This window comes from Haliotis asinina, chromosome 11, assembly GCF_037392515.1.
Source record: "Haliotis asinina isolate JCU_RB_2024 chromosome 11, JCU_Hal_asi_v2, whole genome shotgun sequence".
NCBI lineage: Eukaryota > Metazoa > Mollusca > Gastropoda > Lepetellida > Haliotidae > Haliotis > Haliotis asinina.
This window is the reverse complement of record NC_090290.1, coordinates 10910287-10936957: the sequence shown is the minus strand read 5'-3', so window position 1 is coordinate 10936957 and position 26671 is coordinate 10910287. Positions and strand designations below refer to the sequence as shown.

General features: G+C 42.7%; 50 non-coding genes across 50 annotated transcripts; 25 read left to right on the top strand and 25 right to left on the bottom strand.

Annotated features, from left to right (window-relative positions):
• The first annotated feature begins 420 nt into the window (after window positions 1–420).
• Window positions 421–493, top strand: Trnar-acg (transfer RNA arginine (anticodon ACG)). Its single transcript has one exon. It is a non-coding gene; the product is annotated as a tRNA-Arg (tRNA).
• A 185-nt stretch (window positions 494–678) lies between these two features.
• On the bottom strand, window positions 679–761 carry Trnal-uaa (transfer RNA leucine (anticodon UAA)). The gene has a single exon. It is a non-coding gene; the product is annotated as a tRNA-Leu (tRNA).
• Window positions 762–1436: 675 nt separating this feature from the next.
• On the top strand, window positions 1437–1509 carry Trnar-acg (transfer RNA arginine (anticodon ACG)). Its single transcript has one exon. It is a non-coding gene; the product is annotated as a tRNA-Arg (tRNA).
• A 185-nt stretch (window positions 1510–1694) lies between these two features.
• Trnal-uaa (transfer RNA leucine (anticodon UAA)) lies at window positions 1695–1777 on the bottom strand. The gene has a single exon. It is a non-coding gene; the product is annotated as a tRNA-Leu (tRNA).
• Window positions 1778–2452: 675 nt separating this feature from the next.
• On the top strand, window positions 2453–2525 carry Trnar-acg (transfer RNA arginine (anticodon ACG)). The gene has a single exon. It is a non-coding gene; the product is annotated as a tRNA-Arg (tRNA).
• Window positions 2526–2710: 185 nt separating this feature from the next.
• Window positions 2711–2793, bottom strand: Trnal-uaa (transfer RNA leucine (anticodon UAA)). Its single transcript has one exon. It is a non-coding gene; the product is annotated as a tRNA-Leu (tRNA).
• A 675-nt stretch (window positions 2794–3468) lies between these two features.
• Trnar-acg (transfer RNA arginine (anticodon ACG)) lies at window positions 3469–3541 on the top strand. The gene has a single exon. It is a non-coding gene; the product is annotated as a tRNA-Arg (tRNA).
• Window positions 3542–3726: 185 nt separating this feature from the next.
• Trnal-uaa (transfer RNA leucine (anticodon UAA)) lies at window positions 3727–3809 on the bottom strand. Its single transcript has one exon. It is a non-coding gene; the product is annotated as a tRNA-Leu (tRNA).
• Window positions 3810–4484: 675 nt separating this feature from the next.
• Window positions 4485–4557, top strand: Trnar-acg (transfer RNA arginine (anticodon ACG)). The gene has a single exon. It is a non-coding gene; the product is annotated as a tRNA-Arg (tRNA).
• A 185-nt stretch (window positions 4558–4742) lies between these two features.
• On the bottom strand, window positions 4743–4825 carry Trnal-uaa (transfer RNA leucine (anticodon UAA)). Its single transcript has one exon. It is a non-coding gene; the product is annotated as a tRNA-Leu (tRNA).
• A 675-nt stretch (window positions 4826–5500) lies between these two features.
• Trnar-acg (transfer RNA arginine (anticodon ACG)) lies at window positions 5501–5573 on the top strand. The gene has a single exon. It is a non-coding gene; the product is annotated as a tRNA-Arg (tRNA).
• A 185-nt stretch (window positions 5574–5758) lies between these two features.
• Trnal-uaa (transfer RNA leucine (anticodon UAA)) lies at window positions 5759–5841 on the bottom strand. The gene has a single exon. It is a non-coding gene; the product is annotated as a tRNA-Leu (tRNA).
• A 675-nt stretch (window positions 5842–6516) lies between these two features.
• On the top strand, window positions 6517–6589 carry Trnar-acg (transfer RNA arginine (anticodon ACG)). The gene has a single exon. It is a non-coding gene; the product is annotated as a tRNA-Arg (tRNA).
• Window positions 6590–6774: 185 nt separating this feature from the next.
• On the bottom strand, window positions 6775–6857 carry Trnal-uaa (transfer RNA leucine (anticodon UAA)). The gene has a single exon. It is a non-coding gene; the product is annotated as a tRNA-Leu (tRNA).
• Window positions 6858–7532: 675 nt separating this feature from the next.
• Trnar-acg (transfer RNA arginine (anticodon ACG)) lies at window positions 7533–7605 on the top strand. The gene has a single exon. It is a non-coding gene; the product is annotated as a tRNA-Arg (tRNA).
• A 185-nt stretch (window positions 7606–7790) lies between these two features.
• Trnal-uaa (transfer RNA leucine (anticodon UAA)) lies at window positions 7791–7873 on the bottom strand. Its single transcript has one exon. It is a non-coding gene; the product is annotated as a tRNA-Leu (tRNA).
• Window positions 7874–8548: 675 nt separating this feature from the next.
• Trnar-acg (transfer RNA arginine (anticodon ACG)) lies at window positions 8549–8621 on the top strand. Its single transcript has one exon. It is a non-coding gene; the product is annotated as a tRNA-Arg (tRNA).
• A 185-nt stretch (window positions 8622–8806) lies between these two features.
• On the bottom strand, window positions 8807–8889 carry Trnal-uaa (transfer RNA leucine (anticodon UAA)). The gene has a single exon. It is a non-coding gene; the product is annotated as a tRNA-Leu (tRNA).
• A 675-nt stretch (window positions 8890–9564) lies between these two features.
• Window positions 9565–9637, top strand: Trnar-acg (transfer RNA arginine (anticodon ACG)). Its single transcript has one exon. It is a non-coding gene; the product is annotated as a tRNA-Arg (tRNA).
• Window positions 9638–9822: 185 nt separating this feature from the next.
• On the bottom strand, window positions 9823–9905 carry Trnal-uaa (transfer RNA leucine (anticodon UAA)). The gene has a single exon. It is a non-coding gene; the product is annotated as a tRNA-Leu (tRNA).
• A 675-nt stretch (window positions 9906–10580) lies between these two features.
• On the top strand, window positions 10581–10653 carry Trnar-acg (transfer RNA arginine (anticodon ACG)). The gene has a single exon. It is a non-coding gene; the product is annotated as a tRNA-Arg (tRNA).
• Window positions 10654–10838: 185 nt separating this feature from the next.
• Window positions 10839–10921, bottom strand: Trnal-uaa (transfer RNA leucine (anticodon UAA)). Its single transcript has one exon. It is a non-coding gene; the product is annotated as a tRNA-Leu (tRNA).
• Window positions 10922–11596: 675 nt separating this feature from the next.
• Trnar-acg (transfer RNA arginine (anticodon ACG)) lies at window positions 11597–11669 on the top strand. Its single transcript has one exon. It is a non-coding gene; the product is annotated as a tRNA-Arg (tRNA).
• A 185-nt stretch (window positions 11670–11854) lies between these two features.
• Window positions 11855–11937, bottom strand: Trnal-uaa (transfer RNA leucine (anticodon UAA)). The gene has a single exon. It is a non-coding gene; the product is annotated as a tRNA-Leu (tRNA).
• Window positions 11938–12612: 675 nt separating this feature from the next.
• On the top strand, window positions 12613–12685 carry Trnar-acg (transfer RNA arginine (anticodon ACG)). The gene has a single exon. It is a non-coding gene; the product is annotated as a tRNA-Arg (tRNA).
• A 185-nt stretch (window positions 12686–12870) lies between these two features.
• Trnal-uaa (transfer RNA leucine (anticodon UAA)) lies at window positions 12871–12953 on the bottom strand. The gene has a single exon. It is a non-coding gene; the product is annotated as a tRNA-Leu (tRNA).
• Window positions 12954–13628: 675 nt separating this feature from the next.
• Trnar-acg (transfer RNA arginine (anticodon ACG)) lies at window positions 13629–13701 on the top strand. Its single transcript has one exon. It is a non-coding gene; the product is annotated as a tRNA-Arg (tRNA).
• Window positions 13702–13886: 185 nt separating this feature from the next.
• On the bottom strand, window positions 13887–13969 carry Trnal-uaa (transfer RNA leucine (anticodon UAA)). Its single transcript has one exon. It is a non-coding gene; the product is annotated as a tRNA-Leu (tRNA).
• A 675-nt stretch (window positions 13970–14644) lies between these two features.
• Trnar-acg (transfer RNA arginine (anticodon ACG)) lies at window positions 14645–14717 on the top strand. The gene has a single exon. It is a non-coding gene; the product is annotated as a tRNA-Arg (tRNA).
• Window positions 14718–14902: 185 nt separating this feature from the next.
• Window positions 14903–14985, bottom strand: Trnal-uaa (transfer RNA leucine (anticodon UAA)). The gene has a single exon. It is a non-coding gene; the product is annotated as a tRNA-Leu (tRNA).
• A 675-nt stretch (window positions 14986–15660) lies between these two features.
• Trnar-acg (transfer RNA arginine (anticodon ACG)) lies at window positions 15661–15733 on the top strand. Its single transcript has one exon. It is a non-coding gene; the product is annotated as a tRNA-Arg (tRNA).
• A 185-nt stretch (window positions 15734–15918) lies between these two features.
• Window positions 15919–16001, bottom strand: Trnal-uaa (transfer RNA leucine (anticodon UAA)). Its single transcript has one exon. It is a non-coding gene; the product is annotated as a tRNA-Leu (tRNA).
• Window positions 16002–16675: 674 nt separating this feature from the next.
• Window positions 16676–16748, top strand: Trnar-acg (transfer RNA arginine (anticodon ACG)). Its single transcript has one exon. It is a non-coding gene; the product is annotated as a tRNA-Arg (tRNA).
• Window positions 16749–17691: 943 nt separating this feature from the next.
• Window positions 17692–17764, top strand: Trnar-acg (transfer RNA arginine (anticodon ACG)). The gene has a single exon. It is a non-coding gene; the product is annotated as a tRNA-Arg (tRNA).
• Window positions 17765–17949: 185 nt separating this feature from the next.
• Window positions 17950–18032, bottom strand: Trnal-uaa (transfer RNA leucine (anticodon UAA)). Its single transcript has one exon. It is a non-coding gene; the product is annotated as a tRNA-Leu (tRNA).
• Window positions 18033–18707: 675 nt separating this feature from the next.
• Trnar-acg (transfer RNA arginine (anticodon ACG)) lies at window positions 18708–18780 on the top strand. The gene has a single exon. It is a non-coding gene; the product is annotated as a tRNA-Arg (tRNA).
• Window positions 18781–18965: 185 nt separating this feature from the next.
• On the bottom strand, window positions 18966–19048 carry Trnal-uaa (transfer RNA leucine (anticodon UAA)). The gene has a single exon. It is a non-coding gene; the product is annotated as a tRNA-Leu (tRNA).
• Window positions 19049–19981: 933 nt separating this feature from the next.
• Window positions 19982–20064, bottom strand: Trnal-uaa (transfer RNA leucine (anticodon UAA)). The gene has a single exon. It is a non-coding gene; the product is annotated as a tRNA-Leu (tRNA).
• A 675-nt stretch (window positions 20065–20739) lies between these two features.
• Trnar-acg (transfer RNA arginine (anticodon ACG)) lies at window positions 20740–20812 on the top strand. Its single transcript has one exon. It is a non-coding gene; the product is annotated as a tRNA-Arg (tRNA).
• Window positions 20813–20997: 185 nt separating this feature from the next.
• On the bottom strand, window positions 20998–21080 carry Trnal-uaa (transfer RNA leucine (anticodon UAA)). Its single transcript has one exon. It is a non-coding gene; the product is annotated as a tRNA-Leu (tRNA).
• Window positions 21081–21754: 674 nt separating this feature from the next.
• On the top strand, window positions 21755–21827 carry Trnar-acg (transfer RNA arginine (anticodon ACG)). Its single transcript has one exon. It is a non-coding gene; the product is annotated as a tRNA-Arg (tRNA).
• A 185-nt stretch (window positions 21828–22012) lies between these two features.
• Trnal-uaa (transfer RNA leucine (anticodon UAA)) lies at window positions 22013–22095 on the bottom strand. Its single transcript has one exon. It is a non-coding gene; the product is annotated as a tRNA-Leu (tRNA).
• A 675-nt stretch (window positions 22096–22770) lies between these two features.
• Window positions 22771–22843, top strand: Trnar-acg (transfer RNA arginine (anticodon ACG)). The gene has a single exon. It is a non-coding gene; the product is annotated as a tRNA-Arg (tRNA).
• A 185-nt stretch (window positions 22844–23028) lies between these two features.
• Window positions 23029–23111, bottom strand: Trnal-uaa (transfer RNA leucine (anticodon UAA)). The gene has a single exon. It is a non-coding gene; the product is annotated as a tRNA-Leu (tRNA).
• Window positions 23112–23785: 674 nt separating this feature from the next.
• Window positions 23786–23858, top strand: Trnar-acg (transfer RNA arginine (anticodon ACG)). The gene has a single exon. It is a non-coding gene; the product is annotated as a tRNA-Arg (tRNA).
• A 185-nt stretch (window positions 23859–24043) lies between these two features.
• On the bottom strand, window positions 24044–24126 carry Trnal-uaa (transfer RNA leucine (anticodon UAA)). Its single transcript has one exon. It is a non-coding gene; the product is annotated as a tRNA-Leu (tRNA).
• Window positions 24127–24801: 675 nt separating this feature from the next.
• On the top strand, window positions 24802–24874 carry Trnar-acg (transfer RNA arginine (anticodon ACG)). Its single transcript has one exon. It is a non-coding gene; the product is annotated as a tRNA-Arg (tRNA).
• Window positions 24875–25059: 185 nt separating this feature from the next.
• Trnal-uaa (transfer RNA leucine (anticodon UAA)) lies at window positions 25060–25142 on the bottom strand. Its single transcript has one exon. It is a non-coding gene; the product is annotated as a tRNA-Leu (tRNA).
• A 674-nt stretch (window positions 25143–25816) lies between these two features.
• On the top strand, window positions 25817–25889 carry Trnar-acg (transfer RNA arginine (anticodon ACG)). Its single transcript has one exon. It is a non-coding gene; the product is annotated as a tRNA-Arg (tRNA).
• Window positions 25890–26074: 185 nt separating this feature from the next.
• Trnal-uaa (transfer RNA leucine (anticodon UAA)) lies at window positions 26075–26157 on the bottom strand. The gene has a single exon. It is a non-coding gene; the product is annotated as a tRNA-Leu (tRNA).
• Between the last annotated feature and the right edge of the window lie 514 nt (window positions 26158–26671).

Below are 26671 nucleotides of genomic sequence, written 5' to 3'. Positions count from 1 at the left end.
TGCATGTTCAACTTCAAGTGCCCTGCCTTACGTTTGGAGCAAGTGGCTGTCGTTTTCTTTTCTTAGATTCCTTTGGAATCCTCCCATTCTTGGTCCTGCAATGTGCTTCTTTGCTGTAGAGTGGCTTTGTTCATAACGTTTGTAATGTGACGGCAGTTCCTTGGTAAATAAGAAGTCCCAGTGATAAAGCAAAGAGCCGTTTGACAAGCCATAAGACGTCCAACTACTTAAGACGATTCCAAGGTGGAATCCTGTCACACTCAAAGCAGTCTTTTGTTTGTTTTGTCATGGAATGTCATCGTCTAGATGAAATGACGTCGGTCAATGCAAACATGTTTGGGCAACATTTAGCACTTGCAGCCGTGCAACAATGAAAGGAAATGAGAGATCAGACATTGTATTGTAGCCTGGGCTTTCAGTGGGCGTGTGGCGCAACGGATAACGCGTCTGACTACGGATCAGAAGATTCCAGATTCGAATCCTGGCACGCTCGGAATATTCTTTTTGACATTTTGGTTTTGAAAATAAGTAAAATACTAAGGATATAACGAGGACGATTTTGACAATAGCAGTGTCCGATTTTTTCTCCATTACAAATTGTAAAGTGGATCATTTCAATGAGAAAAAGAGGTGAAGTGAACATTTCCGCTCAATAATCACACCTAAAAATAGTGAGGTTAGCACGGGTGGGGTTCGAACCCACGCGGACATACGTCCATTGGATCTTAAGTCCACCACTTTAACCACTCGGCCACCGTGCTCATGCCTTACAAAGTGGAAAGGTAGAGCTGAGTGTCGGGTAATTGCAAATGCCTAGATATACGCCCTTCAGCCAAAACTATGTCAGTCTTAACATGTAACTTACACATTTCCAAGCCATTTCTCCAAGTACCATGTTGTCCTCGATCTCCTTTGTACCCTACTCTGACTGCAACCTAGAACCACACTTTGTGCTACTGACAGCTGCTCGTATAAAATACTATATTTGTAAGCCAACTGTTAGAATTCTTGATATGTGCATGTTCAACTTCAAGTGCCCTGCCTTACGTTTGGAGCAAGTGGCTGTCGTTTTCTTTTCTTAGATTCCTTTGGAATCCTCCCATTCTTGGTCCTGCAATGTGCTTCTTTGCTGTAGAGTGGCTTTGTTCATAACGTTTGTAATGTGACGGCAGTTCCTTGGTAAATAAGAAGTCCCAGTGATAAAGCAAAGAGCCGTTTGACAAGCCATAAGACGTCCAACTACTTAAGACGATTCCAAGGTGGAATCCTGTCACACTCAAAGCAGTCTTTTGTTTGTTTTGTCATGGAATGTCATCGTCTAGATGAAATGACGTCGGTCAATGCAAACATGTTTGGGCAACATTTAGCACTTGCGGCCGTGCAACAATGAAAGGAAATGAGAGATCAGACATTGTATTGTAGCCTGGGCTTTCAGTGGGCGTGTGGCGCAACGGATAACGCGTCTGACTACGGATCAGAAGATTCCAGATTCGAATCCTGGCACGCTCGGAATATTCTTTTTGACATTTTGGTTTTGAAAATAAGTAAAATACTAAGAATATAACGAGGACGACTTTGACAATAGCAGTGTCCGATTTTTTCTCCATTACAAATTGTAAAGTGGATCATTTCAATGAGAAAAAGAGGTGAAGTGAACATTTCCGCTCAATAATCACACCTAAAAATAGTGAGGTTAGCACGGGTGGGGTTCGAACCCACGCGGACATACGTCCATTGGATCTTAAGTCCACCACCTTAACCACTCGGCCACCGTGCTCATGCCTTACAAAGTGGAAAGGTAGAGCTGAGTGTCGGGTAATTGCAAATGCCTAGATATACGCCCTTCAGCCAAAACTATGTCAGTCTTAACATGTAACTTACACATTTCCAAGCCATTTCTCCAAGTACCATGTTGTCCTCGATCTCCTTTGTACCCTACTCTGACTGCAACCTAGAACCACACTTTGTGCTACTGACAGCTGCTCGTATAAAATACTATATTTGTAAGCCAACTGTTAGCATTCTTGATATGTGCATGTTCAACTTCAAGTGCCCTGCCTTACGTTTGGAGCAAGTGGCTGTCGTTTTCTTTTCTTAGATTCCTTTGGAATCCTCACATTCTTGGTCCTGTAATGTGCTTCTTTGCTGTAGAGTGGCTTTGTTCATAACGTTTGTAATGTGACGGCAGTTCCTTGGTAAATAAGAAGTCCCAGTGATAAAGCAAAGAGCCGTTTGACAAGCCATAAGACGTCCAACTACTTAAGACGATTCCAAGGTGGAATCCTGTCACACTCAAAGCAGTCTTTTGTTTGTTTTGTCATGGAATGTCATCGTCTAGATGAAATGACGTCGGTCAATGCAAACATGTTTGGGCAACATTTAGCACTTGCAGCCGTGCAACAATGAAAGGAAATGAGAGATCAGACATTGTATTGTAGCCTGGGCTTTCAGTGGGCGTGTGGCGCAACGGATAACGCGTCTGACTACGGATCAGAAGATTCCAGGTTCGAATCCTGGCACGCTCGGAATATTCTTTTTGACATTTTGGTTTTGAAAATAAGTAAAATACTAAGGATATAACGAGGACGATTTTGACAATAGCAGTGTCCGATTTTTTCTCCATAACAAATTGTAAAGTGGATCATTTCAATGAGAAAAAGAGGTGAAGTGAACATTTCCGCTCAATAATCACACCTAAAAATAGTGAGGTTAGCACGGGTGGGGTTCGAACCCACGCGGACATACGTCCATTGGATCTTAAGTCCACCACCTTAACCACTCGGCCACCGTGCTCATGCCTTACAAAGTGGAAAGGTAGAGCTGAGTGTCGGGTAATTGCAAATGCCTAGATATACGCCCTTCAGCCAAAACTATGTCAGTCTTAACATGTAACTTACACATTTCCAAGCCATTTCTCCAAGTACCATGTTGTCCTCGATCTCCTTTGTACCCTACTCTGACTGCAACCTAGAACCACACTTTGTGCTACTGACAGCTGCTCGTATAAAATACTATATTTGTAAGCCAACTGTTAGCATTCTTGATATGTGCATGTTCAACTTCAAGTGCCCTGCCTTACGTTTGGAGCAAGTGGCTGTCGTTTTCTTTTCTTAGATTCCTTTGGAATCCTCCCATTCTTGGTCCTGTAATGTGCTTCTTTGCTGTAGAGTGGCTTTGTTCATAACGTTTGTAATGTGACGGCAGTTCCTTGGTAAATAAGAAGTCCCAGTGATAAAGCAAAGAGCCGTTTGACAAGCCATAAGACGTCCAACTACTTAAGACGATTCCAAGGTGGAATCCTGTCACACTCAAAGCAGTCTTTTGTTTGTTTTGTCATGGAATGTCATCGTCTAGATGAAATGACGTCGGTCAATGCAAACATGTTTGGGCAACATTTAGCACTTGCAGCCGTGCAACAATGAAAGGAAATGAGAGATCAGACATTGTATTGTAGCCTGGGCTTTCAGTGGGCGTGTGGCGCAACGGATAACGCGTCTGACTACGGATCAGAAGATTCCAGATTCGAATCCTGGCACGCTCGGAATATTCTTTTTGACATTTTGGTTTTGAAAATAAGTAAAATGCTAAGGATATAACGAGGACGATTTTGACAATAGCAGTGTCCGATTTTTTCTCCATTACAAATTGTAAAGTGGATCATTTCAATGAGAAAAAGAGGTGAAGTGAACATTTCCGCTCAATAATCACACCTAAAAATAGTGAGGTTAGCACGGGTGGGGTTCGAACCCACGCGGACATACGTCCATTGGATCTTAAGTCCACCACCTTAACCACTCAGCCACCGTGCTCATGCCTTACAAAGTGGAAAGGTAGAGCTGAGTGTCGGGTAATTGCAAATGCCTAGATATACGCCCTTCAGCCAAAACTATGTCAGTCTTAACATGTAACTTACACATTTCCAAGCCATTTCTCCAAGTACCATGTTGTCCTCGATCTCCTTTGTACCCTACTCTGACTGCAACCTAGAACCACACTTTGTGCTACTGACAGCTGCTCGTATAAAATACTATATTTGTAAGCCAACTGTTAGCATTCTTGATATGTGCATGTTCAACTTCAAGTGCCCTGCCTTACGTTTGGAGCAAGTGGCTGTCGTTTTCTTTTCTTAGATTCCTTTGGAATCCTCCCATCCTTGGTCCTGTAATGTGCTTCTTTGCTGTAGAGTGGCTTTGTTCATAACGTTTGTAATGTGACGGCAGTTCCTTGGTAAATAAGAAGTCCCAGTGATAAAGCAAAGAGCCGTTTGACAAGCCATAAGACGTCTAACTACTTAAGACGATTCCAAGGTGGAATCCTGTCACACTCAAAGCAGTCTTTTGTTTGTTTTGTCATGGAATGTCATCGTCTAGATGAAATGACGTCGGTCAATGCAAACATGTTTGGGCAACATTTAGCACTTGCAGCCGTGCAACAATGAAAGGAAATGAGAGATCAGACATTGTATTGTAGCCTGGGCTTTCAGTGGGCGTGTGGCGCAACGGATAACGCGTCTGACTACGGATCAGAAGATTCCAGGTTCGAATCCTGGCACGCTCGGAATATTCTTTTTGACATTTTGGTTTTGAAAATAAGTAAAATACTAAGGATATAACGAGGACGATTTTGACAATAGCAGTGTCCGATTTTTTCTCCATTACAAATTGTAAAGTGGATCATTTCAATGAGAAAAAGAGGTGAAGTGAACATTTCCGCTCAATAATCACACCTAAAAACAGTGAGGTTAGCACGGGTGGGGTTCGAACCCACGCGGACATACGTCCATTGGATCTTAAGTCCAACGCCTTAACCACTCGGCCACCGTGCTCATGCCTTACAAAGTGGAAAGGTAGAGCTAAGTGTCGGGTAATTGCAAATGCCTAGATATACGCCCTTCAGCCAAAACTATGTCAGTCTTAACATGTAACTTACACATTTCCAAGCCATTTCTCCAAGTACCATGTTGTCCTCGATCTCCTTTGTACCCTACTCTGACTGCAACCTAGAACCACACTTTGTGCTACTGACAGCTGCTCGTATAAAATACTATATTTGTAAGCCAACTGTTAGCATTCTTGATATGTGCATGTTCAACTTCAAGTGCCCTGCCTTACGTTTGGAGCAAGTGGCTGTCGTTTTCTTTTCTTAGATTCCTTTGGAATCCTCACATCCTTGGTCCTGTAATGTGCTTCTTTGCTGTAGAGTGGCTTTGTTCATAACGTTTGTAATGTGACGGCAGTTCCTTGGTAAATAAGAAGTCCCAGTGATAAAGCAAAGAGCCGTTTGACAAGCCATAAGACGTCCAACTACTTAAGACGATTCCAAGGTGGAATCCTGTCACACTCAAAGCAGTCTTTTGTTTGTTTTGTCATGGAATGTCATCGTCTAGATGAAATGACGTCGGTCAATGCAAACATGTTTGGGCAACATTTAGCACTTGCAGCCGTGCAACAATGAAAGGAAATGAGAGATCAGACATTGTATTGTAGCCTGGGCTTTCAGTGGGCGTGTGGCGCAACGGATAACGCGTCTGACTACGGATCAGAAGATTCCAGGTTCGAATCCTGGCACGCTCGGAATATTCTTTTTGACATTTTGGTTTTGAAAATAAGTAAAATACTAAGGATATAACGAGGACGATTTTGACAATAGCAGTGTCCGATTTTTTCTCCATTACAAATTGTAAAGTGGATCATTTCAATGAGAAAAAGAGGTGAAGTGAACATTTCCGCTCAATAATCACACCTAAAAATAGTGAGGTTAGCACGGGTGGGGTTCGAACCCACGCGGACATACGTCCATTGGATCTTAAGTCCACCACCTTAACCACTCGGCCACCGTGCTCATGCCTTACAAAGTGGAAAGGTAGAGCTGAGTGTCGGGTAATTGCAAATGCCTAGATATACGCCCTTCAGCCAAAACTATGTCAGTCTTAACATGTAACTTACACATTTCCAAGCCATTTCTCCAAGTACCATGTTGTCCTCGATCTCCTTTGTACCCTACTCTGACTGCAACCTAGAACCACACTTTGTGCTACTGACAGCTGCTCGTATAAAATACTATATTTGTAAGCCAACTGTTAGCATTCTTGATATGTGCATGTTCAACTTCAAGTGCCCTGCCTTACGTTTGGAGCAAGTGGCTGTCGTTTTCTTTTCTTAGATTCCTTTGGAATCCTCACATCCTTGGTCCTGTAATGTGCTTCTTTGCTGTAGAGTGGCTTTGTTCATAACGTTTGTAATGTGACGGCAGTTCCTTGGTAAATAAGAAGTCCCAGTGATAAAGCAAAGAGCCGTTTGACAAGCCATAAGACGCCCAACTACTTAAGACGATTCCAAGGTGGAATCCTGTCACACTCAAAGCAGTCTTTTGTTTGTTTTGTCATGGAATGTCATCGTCTAGATGAAATGACGTCGGTCAATGCAAACATGTTTGGGCAACATTTAGCACTTGCAGCCGTGCAACAATGAAAGGAAATGAGAGATCAGACATTGTATTGTAGCCTGGGCTTTCAGTGGGCGTGTGGCGCAACGGATAACGCGTCTGACTACGGATCAGAAGATTCCAGGTTCGAATCCTGGCACGCTCGGAATATTCTTTTTGACATTTTGGTTTTGAAAATAAGTAAAATACTAAGGATATAACGAGGACGATTTTGACAATAGCAGTGTCCGATTTTTTCTCCATTACAAATTGTAAAGTGGATCATTTCAATGAGAAAAAGAGGTGAAGTGAACATTTCCGCTCAATAATCACACCTAAAAATAGTGAGGTTAGCACGGGTGGGGTTCGAACCCACGCGGACATACGTCCATTGGATCTTAAGTCCAACACCTTAACCACTCGGCCACCGTGCTCATGCCTTACAAAGTGGAAAGGTAGAGCTAAGTGTCGGGTAATTGCAAATGCCTAGATATACGCCCTTCAGCCAAAACTATGTCAGTCTTAACATGTAACTTACACATTTCCAAGCCATTTCTCCAAGTACCATGTTGTCCTCGATCTCCTTTGTACCCTACTCTGACTGCAACCTAGAACCACACTTTGTGCTACTGACAGCTGCTCGTATAAAATACTATATTTGTAAGCCAACTGTTAGCATTCTTGATATGTGCATGTTCAACTTCAAGTGCCCTGCCTTACGTTTGGAGCAAGTGGCTGTCGTTTTCTTTTCTTAGATTCCTTTGGAATCCTCACATCCTTGGTCCTGTAATGTGCTTCTTTGCTGTAGAGTGGCTTTGTTCATAACGTTTGTAATGTGACGGCAGTTCCTTGGTAAATAAGAAGTCCCAGTGATAAAGCAAAGAGCCGTTTGACAAGCCATAAGACGCCCAACTACTTAAGACGATTCCAAGGTGGAATCCTGTCACACTCAAAGCAGTCTTTTGTTTGTTTTGTCATGGAATGTCATCGTCTAGATGAAATGACGTCGGTCAATGCAAACATGTTTGGGCAACATTTAGCACTTGCAGCCGTGCAACAATGAAAGGAAATGAGAGATCAGACATTGTATTGTAGCCTGGGCTTTCAGTGGGCGTGTGGCGCAACGGATAACGCGTCTGACTACGGATCAGAAGATTCCAGGTTCGAATCCTGGCACGCTCGGAATATTCTTTTTGACATTTTGGTTTTGAAAATAAGTAAAATACTAAGGATATAACGAGGACGATTTTGACAATAGCAGTGTCCGATTTTTTCTCCATTACAAATTGTAAAGTGGATCATTTCAATGAGAAAAAGAGGTGAAGTGAACATTTCCGCTCAATAATCACACCTAAAAATAGTGAGGTTAGCACGGGTGGGGTTCGAACCCACGCGGACATACGTCCATTGGATCTTAAGTCCAACACCTTAACCACTCGGCCACCGTGCTCATGCCTTACAAAGTGGAAAGGTAGAGCTAAGTGTCGGGTAATTGCAAATGCCTAGATATACGCCCTTCAGCCAAAACTATGTCAGTCTTAACATGTAACTTACACATTTCCAAGCCATTTCTCCAAGTACCATGTTGTCCTCGATCTCCTTTGTACCCTACTCTGACTGCAACCTAGAACCACACTTTGTGCTACTGACAGCTGCTCGTATAAAATACTATATTTGTAAGCCAACTGTTAGCATTCTTGATATGTGCATGTTCAACTTCAAGTGCCCTGCCTTACGTTTGGAGCAAGTGGCTGTCGTTTTCTTTTCTTAGATTCCTTTGGAATCCTCCCATCCTTGGTCCTGTAATGTGCTTCTTTGCTGTAGAGTGGCTTTGTTCATAACGTTTGTAATGTGACGGCAGTTCCTTGGTAAATAAGAAGTCCCAGTGATAAAGCAAAGAGCCGTTTGACAAGCCATAAGACGCCCAACTACTTAAGACGATTCCGAGGTGGAATCCTGTCACACTCAAAGCAGTCTTTTGTTTGTTTTGTCATGGAATGTCATCGTCTAGATGAAATGACTTTTGTCAATGCAAACATGTTTGGGCAACATTTAGCACTTGCAGCCGTGCAACAATGAAAGGAAATGAGAGATCAGACATTGTATTGTAGCCTGGGCTTTCAGTGGGCGTGTGGCGCAACGGATAACGCGTCTGACTACGGATCAGAAGATTCCAGGTTCGAATCCTGGCACGCTCGGAATATTCTTTTTGACATTTTGGTTTTGAAAATAAGTAAAATACTAAGGATATAACGAGGACGATTTTGACAATAGCAGTGTCCGATTTTTTCTCCATTACAAATTGTAAAGTGGATCATTTCAATGAGAAAAAGAGGTGAAGTGAACATTTCCGCTCAATAATCACACCTAAAAATAGTGAGGTTAGCACGGGTGGGGTTCGAACCCACGCGGACATACGTCCATTGGATCTTAAGTCCAACGCCTTAACCACTCGGCCACCGTGCTCATGCCTTACAAAGTGGAAAGGTAGAGCTAAGTGTCGGGTAATTGCAAATGCCTAGATATACGCCCTTCAGCCAAAACTATGTCAGTCTTAACATGTAACTTATACATTTCCAAGCCATTTCTCCAAGTACCATGTTGTCCTCGATCTCCTTTGTACCCTACTCTGACTGCAACCTAGAACCACACTTTGTGCTACTGACAGCTGCTCGTATAAAATACTATATTTGTAAGCCAACTGTTAGCATTCTTGATATGTGCATGTTCAACTTCAAGTGCCCTGCCTTACGTTTGGAGCAAGTGGCTGTCGTTTTCTTTTCTTAGATTCCTTTGGAATCCTCCCATCCTTGGTCCTGTAATGTGCTTCTTTGCTGTAGAGTGGCTTTGTTCATAACGTTTGTAATGTGACGGCAGTTCCTTGGTAAATAAGAAGTCCCAGTGATAAAGCAAAGAGCCGTTTGACAAGCCATAAGACGTCTAACTACTTAAGACGATTCCAAGGTGGAATCCTGTCACACTCAAAGCAGTCTTTTGTTTGTTTTGTCATGGAATGTCATCGTCTAGATGAAATGACTTTTGTCAATGCAAACATGTTTGGGCAACATTTAGCACTTGCAGCCGTGCAACAATGAAAGGAAATGAGAGATCAGACATTGTATTGTAGCCTGGGCTTTCAGTGGGCGTGTGGCGCAACGGATAACGCGTCTGACTACGGATCAGAAGATTCCAGGTTCGAATCCTGGCACGCTCGGAATATTCTTTTTGACATTTTGGTTTTGAAAATAAGTAAAATACTAAGGATATAACGAGGAAGATTTTGACAATAGCAGTGTCCGATTTTTTCTCCATTACAAATTGTAAAGTGGATCATTTCAATGAGAAAAAGAGGTGAAGTGAACATTTCCGCTCAATAATCACACCTAAAAATAGTGAGGTTAGCACGGGTGGGGTTCGAACCCACGCGGACATACGTCCATTGGATCTTAAGTCCAACGCCTTAACCACTCGGCCACCGTGCTCATGCCTTACAAAGTGGAAAGGTAGAGCTAAGTGTCGGGTAATTGCAAATGCCTAGATATACGCCCTTCAGCCAAAACTATGTCAGTCTTAACATGTAACTTACACATTTCCAAGCCATTTCTCCAAGTACCATGTTGTCCTCGATCTCCTTTGTACCCTACTCTGACTGCAACCTAGAACCACACTTTGTGCTACTGACAGCTGCTCGTATAAAATACTATATTTGTAAGCCAACTGTTAGCATTCTTGATATGTGCATGTTCAACTTCAAGTGCCCTGCCTTACGTTTGGAGCAAGTGGCTGTCGTTTTCTTTTCTTAGATTCCTTTGGAATCCTCCCATCCTTGGTCCTGTAATGTGCTTCTTTGCTGTAGAGTGGCTTTGTTCATAACGTTTGTAATGTGACGGCAGTTCCTTGGTAAATAAGAAGTCCCAGTGATAAAGCAAAGAGCCGTTTGACAAGCCATAAGACGTCCAACTACTTAAGACGATTCCAAGGTGGAATCCTGTCACACTCAAAGCAGTCTTTTGTTTGTTTTGTCATGGAATGTCATCGTCTAGATGAAATGACGTCGGTCAATGCAAACATGTTTGGGCAACATTTAGCACTTGCAGCCGTGCAACAATGAAAGGAAATGAGAGATCAGACATTGTATTGTAGCCTGGGCTTTCAGTGGGCGTGTGGCGCAACGGATAACGCGTCTGACTACGGATCAGAAGATTCCAGGTTCGAATCCTGGCACGCTCGGAATATTCTTTTTGACATTTTGGTTTTGAAAATAAGTAAAATACTAAGGATATAACGAGGACGATTTTGACAATAGCAGTGTCCGATTTTTTCTCCATTACAAATTGTAAAGTGGATCATTTCAATGAGAAAAAGAGGTGAAGTGAACATTTCCGCTCAATAATCACACCTAAAAATAGTGAGGTTAGCACGGGTGGGGTTCGAACCCACGCGGTCATACGTCCATTGGATCTTAAGCCCAACGCCTTAACCACTCGGCCACCGTGCTCATGCCTTACAAAGTGGAAAGGTAGAGCTAAGTGTCGGGTAATTGCAAATGCCTAGATATACGCCCTTCAGCCAAAACTATGTCAGTCTTAACATGTAACTTACACATTTCCAAGCCATTTCTCCAAGTACCATGTTGTCCTCGATCTCCTTTGTACCCTACTCTGACTGCAACCTAGAACCACACTTTGTGCTACTGACAGCTGCTCGTATAAAATACTATATTTGTAAGCCAACTGTTAGCATTCTTGATATGTGCATGTTCAACTTCAAGTGCCCTGCCTTACGTTTGGAGCAAGTGGCTGTCGTTTTCTTTTCTTAGATTCCTTTGGAATCCTCCCATCCTTGGTCCTGTAATGTGCTTCTTTGCTGTAGAGTGGCTTTGTTCATAACGTTTGTAATGTGACGGCAGTTCCTTGGTAAATAAGAAGTCCCAGTGATAAAGCAAAGAGCCGTTTGACAAGCCATAAGACGTCCAACTACTTAAGACGATTCCAAGGTGGAATCCTGTCACACTCAAAGCAGTCTTTTGTTTGTTTTGTCATGGAATGTCATCGTCTAGATGAAATGACGTCGGTCAATGCAAACATGTTTGGGCAACATTTAGCACTTGCAGCCGTGCAACAATGAAAGGAAATGAGAGATCAGACATTGTATTGTAGCCTGGGCTTTCAGTGGGCGTGTGGCGCAACGGATAACGCGTCTGACTACGGATCAGAAGATTCCAGGTTCGAATCCTGGCACGCTCGGAATATTCTTTTTGACATTTTGGTTTTGAAAATAAGTAAAATACTAAGGAGATAACGAGGAAGATTTTGACAATAGCAGTGTCCGATTTTTTCTCCATTACAAATTGTAAAGTGGATCATTTCAATGAGAAAAAGAGGTGAAGTGAACATTTCCGCTCAATAATCACACCTAAAAATAGTGAGGTTAGCACGGGTGGGGTTCGAACCCACGCGGACATACGTCCATTGGATCTTAAGTCCAACACCTTAACCACTCGGCCACCGTGCTCATGCCTTACAAAGTGGAAAGGTAGAGCTGAGTGTCGGGTAATTGCAAATGCCTAGATATACGCCCTTCAGCCAAAACTATGTCAGTCTTAACATGTAACTTACACATTTCCAAGCCATTTCTCCAAGTACCATGTTGTCCTCGATCTCCTTTGTACCCTACTCTGACTGCAACCTAGAACCACACTTTGTGCTACTGACAGCTGCTCGTATAAAATACTATATTTGTAAGCCAACTGTTAGCATTCTTGATATGTGCATGTTCAACTTCAAGTGCCCTGCCTTACGTTTGGAGCAAGTGGCTGTCGTTTTCTTTTCTTAGATTCCTTTGGAATCCTCCCATTCTTGGTCCTGTAATGTGCTTCTTTGCTGTAGAGTGGCTTTGTTCATAACGTTTGTAATGTGACGGCAGTTCCTTGGTAAATAAGAAGTCCCAGTGATAAAGCAAAGAGCCGTTTGACAAGCCATAAGACGTCCAACTACTTAAGACGATTCCAAGGTGGAATCCTGTCACACTCAAAGCAGTCTTTTGTTTGTTTTGTCATGGAATGTCATCGTCTAGATGAAATGACGCCGGTCAATGCAAACATGTTTGGGCAACATTTAGCACTTGCAGCCGTGCAACAATGAAAGGAAATGAGAGATCAGACATTGTATTGTAGCCTGGGCTTTCAGTGGGCGTGTGGCGCAACGGATAACGCGTCTGACTACGGATCAGAAGATTCCAGGTTCGAATCCTGGCACGCTCGGAATATTCTTTTTGACATTTTGGTTTTGAAAATAAGTAAAATACTAAGGATATAACGAGGACGATTTTGACAATAGCAGTGTCCGATTTTTTCTCCATTACAAATTGTAAAGTGGATCATTTCAATGAGAAAAAGAGGTGAAGTGAACATTTCCGCTCAATAATCACACCTAAAAATAGTGAGGTTAGCACGGGTGGGGTTCGAACCCACGCGGACATACGTCCATTGGATCTTAAGTCCAACGCCTTAACCACTCGGCCACCGTGCTCATGCCTTACAAAGTGGAAAGGTAGAGCTGAGTGTCGGGTAATTGCAAATGCCTAGATATACGCCCTTCAGCCAAAACTATGTCAGTCTTAACATGTAACTTACACATTTCCAAGCCATTTCTCCAAGTACCATGTTGTCCTCGATCTCCTTTGTACCCTACTCTGACTGCAACCTAGAACCACACTTTGTGCTACTGACAGCTGCTCGTATAAAATACTATATTTGTAAGCCAACTGTTAGCATTCTTGATATGTGCATGTTCAACTTCAAGTGCCCTGCCTTACGTTTGGAGCAAGTGGCTGTCGTTTTCTTTTCTTAGATTCCTTTGGAATCCTCCCATTCTTGGTCCTGTAATGTGCTTCTTTGCTGTAGAGTGGCTTTGTTCATAACGTTTGTAATGTGACGGCAGTTCCTTGGTAAATAAGAAGTCCCAGTGATAAAGCAAAGAGCCGTTTGACAAGCCATAAGACGTCCAACTACTTAAGACGATTCCAAGGTGGAATCCTGTCACACTCAAAGCAGTCTTTTGTTTGTTTTGTCATGGAATGTCATCGTCTAGATGAAATGACGTCGGTCAATGCAAACATGTTTGGGCAACATTTAGCACTTGCAGCCGTGCAACAATGAAAGGAAATGAGAGATCAGACATTGTATTGTAGCCTGGGCTTTCAGTGGGCGTGTGGCGCAACGGATAACGCGTCTGACTACGGATCAGAAGATTCCAGGTTCGAATCCTGGCACGCTCGGAATATTCTTTTTGACATTTTGGTTTTGAAAATAAGTAAAATACTAAGGATATAACGAGGACGATTTTGACAATAGCAGTGTCCGATTTTTTCTCCATTACAAATTGTAAAGTGGATCACTTCAATGAGAAAAAGAGGTGAAGTGAACATTTCCGCTCAATAATCACACCTAAAAATAGTGAGGTTAGCACGGGTGGGGTTCGAACCCACGCGGACATACGTCCATTGGATCTTAAGTCCACCACCTTAACCAGTCAGCCACCGTGCTCATGCCTTACAAAGTGGAAAGGTAGAGCTGAGTGTCGGGTAATTGCAAATGCCTAGATATACGCCCTTCAGCCAAAACTATGTCAGTCTTAACATGTAACTTACACATTTCCAAGCCATTTCTCCAAGTACCATGTTGTCCTCGATCTCCTTTGTACCCTACTCTGACTGCAACCTAGAACCACACTTTGTGCTACTGACAGCTGCTCGTATAAAATACTATATTTGTAAGCCAACTGTTAGCATTCTTGATATGTGCATGTTCAACTTCAAGTGCCCTGCCTTACGTTTGGAGCAAGTGGCTGTCGTTTTCTTTTCTTAGATTCCTTTGGAATCCTCCCATCCTTGGTCCTGTAATGTGCTTCTTTGCTGTAGAGTGGCTTTGTTCATAACGTTTGTAATGTGACGGCAGTTCCTTGGTAAATAAGAAGTCCCAGTGATAAAGCAAAGAGCCGTTTGACAAGCCATAAGACGTCCAACTACTTAAGACGATTCCAAGGTGGAATCCTGTCACACTCAAAGCAGTCTTTTGTTTGTTTTGTCATGGAATGTCATCGTCTAGATGAAATGACGTCGGTCAATGCAAACATGTTTGGGCAACATTTAGCACTTGCAGCCGTGCAACAATGAAAGGAAATGAGAGATCAGACATTGTATTGTAGCCTGGGCTTTCAGTGGGCGTGTGGCGCAACGGATAACGCGTCTGACTACGGATCAGAAGATTCCAGATTCGAATCCTGGCACGCTCGGAATATTCTTTTTGACATTTTGGTTTTGAAAATAAGTAAAATACTAAGGATATAACGAGGACGATTTTGACAATAGCAGTGTCCGATTTTTTCTCCATTACAAATTGTAAAGTGGATCATTTCAATGAGAAAAAGAGGTGAAGTGAACATTTCCGCTCAATAATCACACCTAAAAATAGTGAGGTTAGCACGGGTGGGGTTCGAACCCACGCGGACATACGTCCATTGGATCTTAAGTCCACCACCTTAACCACTCAGCCACCGTGCTCATGCCTTACAAAGTGGAAAGGTAGAGCTGAGTGTCGGGTAATTGCAAATGCCTAGATATACGCCCTTCAGCCAAAACTATGTCAGTCTTAACATGTAACTTACACATTTCCAAGCCATTTCTCCAAGTACCATGTTGTCCTCGATCTCCTTTGTACCCTACTCTGACTGCAACCTAGAACCACACTTTGTGCTACTGACAGCTGCTCGTATAAAATACTATATTTGTAAGCCAACTGTTAGCATTCTTGATATGTGCATGTTCAACTTCAAGTGCCCTGCCTTACGTTTGGAGCAAGTGGCTGTCGTTTTCTTTTCTTAGATTCCTTTGGAATCCTCCCATTCTTGGTCCTGTAATGTGCTTCTTTGCTGTAGAGTGGCTTTGTTCATAACGTTTGTAATGTGACGGCAGTTCCTTGGTAAATAAGAAGTCCCAGTGATAAAGCAAAGAGCCGTTTGACAAGCCATAAGACGTCCAACTACTTAAGACGATTCCAAGGTGGAATCCTATCACACTCAAAGCAGTCTTTTGTTTGTTTTGTCATGGAATGTCATCGTCTAGATGAAATGACGTCGGTCAATGCAAACATGTTTGGGCAACATTTAGCACTTGCAGCCGTGCAACAATGAAAGGAAATGAGAGATCAGACATTGTATTGTAGCCTGGTCTTTCAGTGGGCGTGTGGCGCAACGGATAACGCGTCTGACTACGGATCAGAAGATTCCAGGTTCGAATCCTGGCACGCTCGGAATATTCTTTTTGACATTTTGGTTTTGAAAATAAGTAAAATACTAAGGAGATAACGAGGAAGCAATTGACAATAGCAGTGTCCGATTTTTTCTCCATAACAAATTGTAAAGTGGATCATTTCAATGAGAAAAAGAGGTGAAGTGAACATTTCCGCTCAATAATCACACCTAAAAATAGTGAGGTTAGCACGGGTGGGGTTCGAACCCACGCGGACATACGTCCATTGGATCTTAAGTCCAACGCCTTAACCACTCGGCCACCGTGCTCATGCCTTACAAAGTGGAAAGGTAGAGCTGAGTGTCGGGTAATTGCAAATGCCTAGATATACGCCCTTCAGCAAAACTATGTCAGTCTTAACATGTAACTTACACATTTCCAAGCCATTTCTCCAAGTACCATGTTGTCCTCGATCTCCTTTGTACCCTACTCTGACTGCAACCTAGAACCACACTTTGTGCTACTGACAGCTGCTCGTATAAAATACTATATTTGTAAGCCAACTGTTAGCATTCTTGATATGTGCATGTTCAACTTCAAGTGCCCTGCCTTACGTTTGGAGCAAGTGGCTGTCGTTTTCTTTTCTTAGATTCCTTTGGAATCCTCCCATCCTTGGTCCTGTAATGTGCTTCTTTGCTGTAGAGTGGCTTTGTTCATAACGTTTGTAATGTGACGGCAGTTCCTTGGTAAATAAGAAGTCCCAGTGATAAAGCAAAGAGCCGTTTGACAAGCCATAAGACGTCCAACTACTTAAGACGATTCCAAGGTGGAATCCTATCACACTCAAAGCAGTCTTTTGTTTGTTTTGTCATGGAATGTCATCGTCTAGATGAAATGACGTCGGTCAATGCAAACATGTTTGGGCAACACTTAGCACTTGCAGCCGTGCAACAATGAAAGGAAATGAGAGATCAGACATTGTATTGTAGCCTGGTCTTTCAGTGGGCGTGTGGCGCAACGGATAACGCGTCTGACTACGGATCAGAAGATTCCAGGTTCGAATCCTGGCACGCTCGGAATATTCTTTTTGACATTTTGGTTTTGAAAATAAGTAAAATACTAAGGAGATAACGAGGAAGCAATTGACAATAGCAGTGTCCGATTTTTTCTCCATAACAAATTGTAAAGTGGATCATTTCAATGAGAAAAAGAGGTGAAGTGAACATTTCCGCTCAATAATCACACCTAAAAATAGTGAGGTTAGCACGGGTGGGGTTCGAACAAACGCGGACATACGTCCATTGGATCTTAAGTCCACCACCTTAACCACTCAGCCACCGTGCTCATGCCTTACAAAGTGGAAAGGTAGAGCTGAGTGTCGGGTAATTGCAAATGCCTAGATATACGCCCTTCAGCCAAAACTATGTCAGTCTTAACATGTAACTTACACATTTCCAAGCCATTTCTCCAAGTACCATGTTGTCCTCGATCTCCTTTGTACCCTACTCTGACTGCAACCTAGAACCACACTTTGTGCTACTGACAGCTGCTCGTATAAAATACTATATTTGTAAGCCAACTGTTAGCATTCTTGATATGTGCATGTTCAACTTCAAGTGCCCTGCCTTACGTTTGGAGCAAGTGGCTGTCGTTTTCTTTTCTTAGATTCCTTTGGAATCCTCCCATTCTTGGTCCTGTAATGTGCTTCTTTGCTGTAGAGTGGCTTTGTTCATAACGTTTGTAATGTGACGGCAGTTCCTTGGTAAATAAGAAGTCCCAGTGATAAAGCAAAGAGCCGTTTGACAAGCCATAAGACGTCCAACTACTTAAGACGATTCCAAGGTGGAATCCTATCACACTCAAAGCAGTCTTTTGTTTGTTTTGTCATGGAATGTCATCGTCTAGATGAAATGACGTCGGTCAATGCAAACATGTTTGGGCAACATTTAGCACTTGCAGCCGTGCAACAATGAAAGGAAATGAGAGATCAGACATTGTATTGTAGCCTGGTCTTTCAGTGGGCGTGTGGCGCAACGGATAACGCGTCTGACTACGGATCAGAAGATTCCAGGTTCGAATCCTGGCACGCTCGGAATATTCTTTTTGACATTTTGGTTTTGAAAATAAGTAAAATACTAAGGAGATAACGAGGAAGCAATTGACAATAGCAGTGTCCGATTTTTTCTCCATAACAAATTGTAAAGTGGATCATTTCAATGAGAAAAAGAGGTGAAGTGAACATTTCCGCTCAATAATCACACCTAAAAATAGTGAGGTTAGCACGGGTGGGGTTCGAACCCACGCGGACATACGTCCATTGGATCTTAAGTCCACTACCTTAACCACTCAGCCACCGTGCTCATGCCTTACAAAGTGGAAAGGTAGAGCTGAGTGTCGGGTAATTGCAAATGCCTAGATATACGCCCTTCAGCCAAAACTATGTCAGTCTTAACATGTAACTTACACATTTCCAAGCCATTTCTCCAAGTACCATGTTGTCCTCGATCTCCTTTGTACCCTACTCTGACTGCAACCTAGAACCACACTTTGTGCTACTGACAGCTGCTCGTATAAAATACTATATTTGTAAGCCAACTGTTAGCATTCTTGATATGTGCATGTTCAACTTCAAGTGCCCTGCCTTACGTTTGGAGCAAGTGGCTGTCGTTTTCTTTTCTTAGATTCCTTTGGAATCCTCCCATCCTTGGTCCTGTAATGTGCTTCTTTGCTGTAGAGTGGCTTTGTTCATAACGTTTGTAATGTGACGGCAGTTCCTTGGTAAATAAGAAGTCCCAGTGATAAAGCAAAGAGCCGTTTGACAAGCCATAAGACGTCCAACTACTTAAGACGATTCCAAGGTGGAATCCTGTCACACTCAAAGCAGTCTTTTGTTTGTTTTGTCATGGAATGTCATCGTCTAGATGAAATGACGTCGGTCAATGCAAACATGTTTGGGCAACATTTAGCACTTGCAGCCGTGCAACAATGAAAGGAAATGAGAGATCAGACATTGTATTGTAGCCTGGGCTTTCAGTGGGCGTGTGGCGCAACGGATAACGCGTCTGACTACGGATCAGAAGATTCCAGATTCGAATCCTGGCACGCTCGGAATATTCTTTTTGACATTTTGGTTTTGAAAATAAGTAAAATACTAAGGATATAACGAGGACGATTTTGACAATAGCAGTGTCCGATTTTTTCTCCATTACAAATTGTAAAGTGGATCATTTCAATGAGAAAAAGAGGTGAAGTGAACATTTCCGCTCAATAATCACACCTAAAAATAGTGAGGTTAGCACGGGTGGGGTTCGAACCCACGCGGACATACGTCCATTGGATCTTAAGTCCACCACCTTAACCACTCAGCCACCGTGCTCATGCCTTACAAAGTGGAAAGGTAGAGCTGAGTGTCGGGTAATTGCAAATGCCTAGATATACGCCCTTCAGCCAAAACTATGTCAGTCTTAACATGTAACTTACACATTTCCAAGCCATTTCTCCAAGTACCATGTTGTCCTCGATCTCCTTTGTACCCTACTCTGACTGCAACCTAGAACCACACTTTGTGCTACTGACAGCTGCTCGTATAAAATACTATATTTGTAAGCCAACTGTTAGCATTCTTGATATGTGCATGTTCAACTTCAAGTGCCCTGCCTTACGTTTGGAGCAAGTGGCTGTCGTTTTCTTTTCTTAGATTCCTTTGGAATCCTCCCATCCTTGGTCCTGTAATGTGCTTCTTTGCTGTAGAGTGGATTTGTTCATAACGTTTGTTATGTGACGGCAGTTCCTTGGTAAATAAGAAGTCCCAGTGATAAAGCAAAGAGCCGTTTGACAAGCCATAAGACGTCCAACTACTTAAGACGATTCCAAGGTGGAATCCTATCACACTCAAAGCAGTCTTTTGTTTGTTTTGTCATGGAATGTCATCGTCTGGATGAAATGACGTCGGTCAATGCAAACATGTTTGGGCAACATTTAGCACTTGCAGCCGTGCAACAATGAAAGGAAATGAGAGATCAGACATTGTATTGTAGCCTGGGCTTTCAGTGGGCGTGTGGCGCAACGGATAACGCGTCTGACTACGGATCAGAAGATTCCAGGTTCGAATCCTATTACGCTCGGAATATTCTTTTTGACATTTTGGTTTTGAAAATAAGTAAAATACTAAGGATATAACGAGGACGATTTTGACAATAGCAGTGTCCGATTTTTTCTCCATTACAAATTGTAAAGTGGATCATTTCAATGAGAAAAAGAGGTGAAGTGAACATTTCCGCTCAATAATCACACCTAAAAATAGTGAGGTTAGCACGGGTGGGGTTCGAACCCACGCGGACATACGTCCATTGGATCTTAAGTCCAACGCCTTAACCACTCGGCCACCGTGCTCATGCCTTACAAAGTGGAAAGGTAGAGCTGAGTGTCGGGTAATTGCAAATGCCTAGATATACGCCCTTCAGCCAAAACTATGTCAGTCTTAACATGTAACTTACACATTTCCAAGCCATTTCTCCAAGTACCATGTTGTCCTCGATCTCCTTTGTACCCTACTCTGACTGCAACCTAGAACCACACTTTGTGCTACTGACAGCTGCTCGTATAAAATACTATATTTGTAAGCCAACTGTTAGCATTCTTGATATGTGCATGTTCAACTTCAAGTGCCCTGCCTTACGTTTGGAGCAAGTGGCTGTCGTTTTCTTTTCTTAGATTCCTTTGGAATCCTCCCATCCTTGGTCCTGTAATGTGCTTCTTTGCTGTAGAGTGGCTTTGTTCATAACGTTTGTAATGTGACGGCAGTTCCTTGGTAAATAAGAAGTCCCAGTGATAAAGCAAAGAGCCGTTTGACAAGCCATAAGACGTCCAACTACTTAAGACGATTCCAAGGTGGAATCCTGTCACACTCAAAGCAGTCTTTTGTTTGTTTTGTCATGGAATGTCATCGTCTAGATGAAATGACGTCGGTCAATGCAAACATGTTTGGGCAACATTTAGCACTTGCAGCCGTGCAACAATGAAAGGAAATGAGAGATCAGACATTGTATTGTAGCCTGGTCTTTCAGTGGGCGTGTGGCGCAACGGATAACGCGTCTGACTACGGATCAGAAGATTCCAGGTTCGAATCCTGGCACGCTCGGAATATTCTTTTTGACATTTTGGTTTTGAAAATAAGTAAAATACTAAGGAGATAACGAGGAAGCAATTGACAATAGCAGTGTCCGATTTTTTCTCCATAACAAATTGTAAAGTGGATCATTTCAATGAGAAAAAGAGGTGAAGTGAACATTTCCGCTCAATAATCACACCTAAAAATAGTGAGGTTAGCACGGGTGGGGTTCGAACCCACGCGGACATACGTCCATTGGATCTTAAGTCCAACGCCTTAACCACTCGGCCACCGTGCTCATGCCTTACAAAGTGGAAAGGTAGAGCTGAGTGTCGGGTAATTGCAAATGCCTAGATATACGCCCTTCAGCAAAACTATGTCAGTCTTAACATGTAACTTACACATTTCCAAGCCATTTCTCCAAGTACCATGTTGTCCTCGATCTCCTTTGTACCCTACTCTGACTGCAACCTAGAACCACACTTTGTGCTACTGACAGCTGCTCGTATAAAATACTATATTTGTAAGCCAACTGTTAGCATTCTTGATATGTGCATGTTCAACTTCAAGTGCCCTGCCTTACGTTTGGAGCAAGTGGCTGTCGTTTTCTTTTCTTAGATTCCTTTGGAATCCTCCCATCCTTGGTCCTGTAATGTGCTTCTTTGCTGTAGAGTGGCTTTGTTCATAACGTTTGTAATGTGACGGCAGTTCCTTGGTAAATAAGAAGTCCCAGTGATAAAGCAAAGAGCCGTTTGACAAGCCATAAGACGTCCAACTACTTAAGACGATTCCAAGGTGGAATCCTATCACACTCAAAGCAGTCTTTTGTTTGTTTTGTCATGGAATGTCATCGTCTAGATGAAATGACGTCGGTCAATGCAAACATGTTTGGGCAACACTTAGCCCTTGCAGCCGTGCAACAATGAAAGGAAATGAGAGATCAGACATTGTATTGTAGCCTGGTCTTTCAGTGGGCGTGTGGCGCAACGGATAACGCGTCTGACTACGGATCAGAAGATTCCAGGTTCGAATCCTGGCACGCTCGGAATATTCTTTTTGACATTTTGGTTTTGAAAATAAGTAAAATACTAAGGAGATAACGAGGAAGCAATTGACAATAGCAGTGTCCGATTTTTTCTCCATAACAAATTGTAAAGTGGATCATTTCAATGAGAAAAAGAGGTGAAGTGAACATTTCCGCTCAATAATCACACCTAAAAATAGTGAGGTTAGCACGGGTGGGGTTCGAACCCACGCGGACATACGTCCATTGGATCTTAAGTCCACCACCTTAACCACTCAGCCACCGTGCTCATGCCTTACAAAGTGGAAAGGTAGAGCTGAGTGTCGGGTAATTGCAAATGCCTAGATATACGCCCTTCAGCCAAAACTATGTCAGTCTTAACATGTAACTTACACATTTCCAAGCCATTTCTCCAAGTACCATGTTGTCCTCGATCTCCTTTGTACCCTACTCTGACTGCAACCTAGAACCACACTTTGTGCTACTGACAGCTGCTCGTATAAAATACTATATTTGTAAGCCAACTGTTAGCATTCTTGATATGTGCATGTTCAACTTCAAGTGCCCTGCCTTACGTTTGGAGCAAGTGGCTGTCGTTTTCTTTTCTTAGATTCCTTTGGAATCCTCCCATTCTTGGTCCTGTAATGTGCTTCTTTGCTGTAGAGTGGCTTTGTTCATAACGTTTGTAATGTGACGGCAGTTCCTTGGTAAATAAGAAGTCCCAGTGATAAAGCAAAGAGCCGTTTGACAAGCCATAAGACGTCCAACTACTTAAGACGATTCCAAGGTGGAATCCTATCACACTCAAAGCAGTCTTTTGTTTGTTTTGTCATGGAATGTCATCGTCTAGATGAAATGACGTCGGTCAATGCAAACATGTTTGGGCAACATTTAGCACTTGCAGCCGTGCAACAATGAAAGGAAATGAGAGATCAGACATTGTATTGTAGCCTGGTCTTTCAGTGGGCGTGTGGCGCAACGGATAACGCGTCTGACTACGGATCAGAAGATTCCAGGTTCGAATCCTGGCACGCTCGGAATATTCTTTTTGACATTTTGGTTTTGAAAATAAGTAAAATACTAAGGAGATAACGAGGAAGCAATTGACAATAGCAGTGTCCGATTTTTTCTCCATAACAAATTGTAAAGTGGATCATTTCAATGAGAAAAAGAGGTGAAGTGAACATTTCCGCTCAATAATCACACCTAAAAATAGTGAGGTTAGCACGGGTGGGGTTCGAACCCACGCGGACATACGTCCATTGGATCTTAAGTCCAACGCCTTAACCACTCGGCCACCGTGCTCATGCCTTACAAAGTGGAAAGGTAGAGCTGAGTGTCGGGTAATTGCAAATGCCTAGATATACGCCCTTCAGCAAAACTATGTCAGTCTTAACATGTAACTTACACATTTCCAAGCCATTTCTCCAAGTACCATGTTGTCCTCGATCTCCTTTGTACCCTACTCTGACTGCAACCTAGAACCACACTTTGTGCTACTGACAGCTGCTCGTATAAAATACTATATTTGTAAGCCAACTGTTAGCATTCTTGATATGTGCATGTTCAACTTCAAGTGCCCTGCCTTACGTTTGGAGCAAGTGGCTGTCGTTTTCTTTTCTTAGATTCCTTTGGAATCCTCCCATCCTTGGTCCTGTAATGTGCTTCTTTGCTGTAGAGTGGCTTTGTTCATAACGTTTGTAATGTGACGGCAGTTCCTTGGTAAATAAGAAGTCCCAGTGATAAAGCAAAGAGCCGTTTGACAAGCCATAAGACGTCCAACTACTTAAGACGATTCCAAGGTGGAATCCTATCACACTCAAAGCAGTCTTTTGTTTGTTTTGTCATGGAATGTCATCGTCTAGATGAAATGACGTCGGTCAATGCAAACATGTTTGGGCAACACTTAGCACTTGCAGCCGTGCAACAATGAAAGGAAATGAGAGATCAGACATTGTATTGTAGCCTGGTCTTTCAGTGGGCGTGTGGCGCAACGGATAACGCGTCTGACTACGGATCAGAAGATTCCAGGTTCGAATCCTGGCACGCTCGGAATATTCTTTTTGACATTTTGGTTTTGAAAATAAGTAAAATACTAAGGAGATAACGAGGAAGCAATTGACAATAGCAGTGTCCGATTTTTTCTCCATAACAAATTGTAAAGTGGATCATTTCAATGAGAAAAAGAGGTGAAGTGAACATTTCCGCTCAATAATCACACCTAAAAATAGTGAGGTTAGCACGGGTGGGGTTCGAACCCACGCGGACATACGTCCATTGGATCTTAAGTCCACCACCTTAACCACTCAGCCACCGTGCTCATGCCTTACAAAGTGGAAAGGTAGAGCTGAGTGTCGGGTAATTGCAAATGCCTAGATATACGCCCTTCAGCCAAAACTATGTCAGTCTTAACATGTAACTTACACATTTCCAAGCCATTTCTCCAAGTACCATGTTGTCCTCGATCTCCTTTGTACCCTACTCTGACTGCAACCTAGAACCACACTTTGTGCTACTGACAGCTGCTCGTATAAAATACTATATTTGTAAGCCAACTGTTAGCATTCTTGATATGTGCATGTTCAACTTCAAGTGCCCTGCCTTACGTTTGGAGCAAGTGGCTGTCGTTTTCTTTTCTTAGATTCCTTTGGAATCCTCCCATTCTTGGTCCTGTAATGTGCTTCTTTGCTGTAGAGTGGCTTTGTTCATAACGTTTGTAATGTGACGGCAGTTCCTTGGTAAATAAGAAGTCCCAGTGATAAAGCAAAGAGCCGTTTGACAAGCCATAAGACGTCCAACTACTTAAGACGATTCCAAGGTGGAATCCTATCACACTCAAAGCAGTCTTTTGTTTGTTTTGTCATGGAATGTCATCGTCTAGATGAAATGACGTCGGTCAATGCAAACATGTTTGGGCAACATTTAGCACTTGCAGCCGTGCAACAATGAAAGGAAATGAGAGATCAGACATTGTATTGTAGCCTGGTCTTTCAGTGGGCGTGTGGCGCAACGGATAACGCGTCTGACTACGGATCAGAAGATACCAGGTTCGAATCCTGGCACGCTCGGAATATTCTTTTTGACATTTTGGTTTTGAAAATAAGTAAAATACTAAGGAGATAACGAGGAAGCAATTGACAATAGCAGTGTCCGATTTTTTCTCCATAACAAATTGTAAAGTGGATCATTTCAATGAGAAAAAGAGGTGAAGTGAACATTTCCGCTCAATAATCACACCTAAAAATAGTGAGGTTAGCACGGGTGGGGTTCGAACCCACGCGGACATACGTCCATTGGATCTTAAGTCCAACGCCTTAACCACTCGGCCACCGTGCTCATGCCTTACAAAGTGGAAAGGTAGAGCTGAGTGTCGGGTAATTGCAAATGCCTAGATATACGCCCTTCAGCAAAACTATGTCAGTCTTAACATGTAACTTACACATTTCCAAGCCATTTCTCCAAGTACCATGTTGTCCTCGATCTCCTTTGTACCCTACTCTGACTGCAACCTAGAACCACACTTTGTGCTACTGACAGCTGCTCGTATAAAATACTATATTTGTAAGCCAACTGTTAGCATTCTTGATATGTGCATGTTCAACTTCAAGTGCCCTGCCTTACGTTTGGAGCAAGTGGCTGTCGTTTTCTTTTCTTAGATTCCTTTGGAATCCTCCCATCCTTGGTCCTGTAATGTGCTTCTTTGCTGTAGAGTGGCTTTGTTCATAACGTTTGTAATGTGACGGCAGTTCCTTGGTAAATAAGAAGTCCCAGTGATAAAGCAAAGAGCCGTTTGACAAGCCATAAGACGTCTAACTACTTAAGACGATTCCAAGGTGGAATCCTGTCACACTCAAAGCAGTCTTTTGTTTGTTTTGTCATGGAATGTCATCGTCTAGATGAAATGACGTCGGTCAATGCAAACATGTTTGGGCAACATTTAGCACTTGCAGCCGTGCAACAATGAAAGGAAATGAGAGATCAGACATTGTATTGTAGCCTGGGCTTTCAGTGGGCGTGTGGCGCAACGGATAACGCGTCTGACTACGGATCAGAAGATTCCAGGTTCGAATCCTGGCACGCTCGGAATATTCTTTTTGACATTTTGGTTTTGAAAATAAGTAAAATACTAAGGATATAACGAGGACGATTTTGACAATAGCAGTGTCCGATTTTTTCTCCATTACAAATTGTAAAGTGGATCATTTCAATGAGAAAAAGAGGTGAAGTGAACATTTCCGCTCAATAATCACACCTAAAAATAGTGAGGTTAGCACGGGTGGGGTTCGAACCCACGCGGACATACGTCCATTGGATCTTAAGTCCAACGCCTTAACCACTCGGCCACCGTGCTCATGCCTTACAAAGTGGAAAGGTAGAGCTAAGTGTCGGGTAATTGCAAATGCCTAGATATACGCCCTTCAGCCAAAACTATGTCAGTCTTAACATGTAACTTACACATTTCCAAGCCATTTCTCCAAGTACCATGTTGTCCTCGATCTCCTTTGTACCCTACTCTGACTGCAACCTAGAACCACACTTTGTGCTACTGACAGCTGCTCGTATAAAATACTATATTTGTAAGCCAACTGTTAGCATTCTTGATATGTGCATGTTCAACTTCAAGTGCCCTGCCTTACGTTTGGAGCAAGTGGCTGTCGTTTTCTTTTCTTAGATTCCTTTGGAATCCTCCCATCCTTGGTCCTGTAATGTGCTTCTTTGCTGTAGAGTGGCTTTGTTCATAACGTTTGTAATGTGACGGCAGTTCCTTGGTAAATAAGAAGTCCCAGTGATAAAGCAAAGAGCCGTTTGACAAGCCATAAGACGTCCAACTACTTAAGACGATTCCAAGGTGGAATCCTGTCACA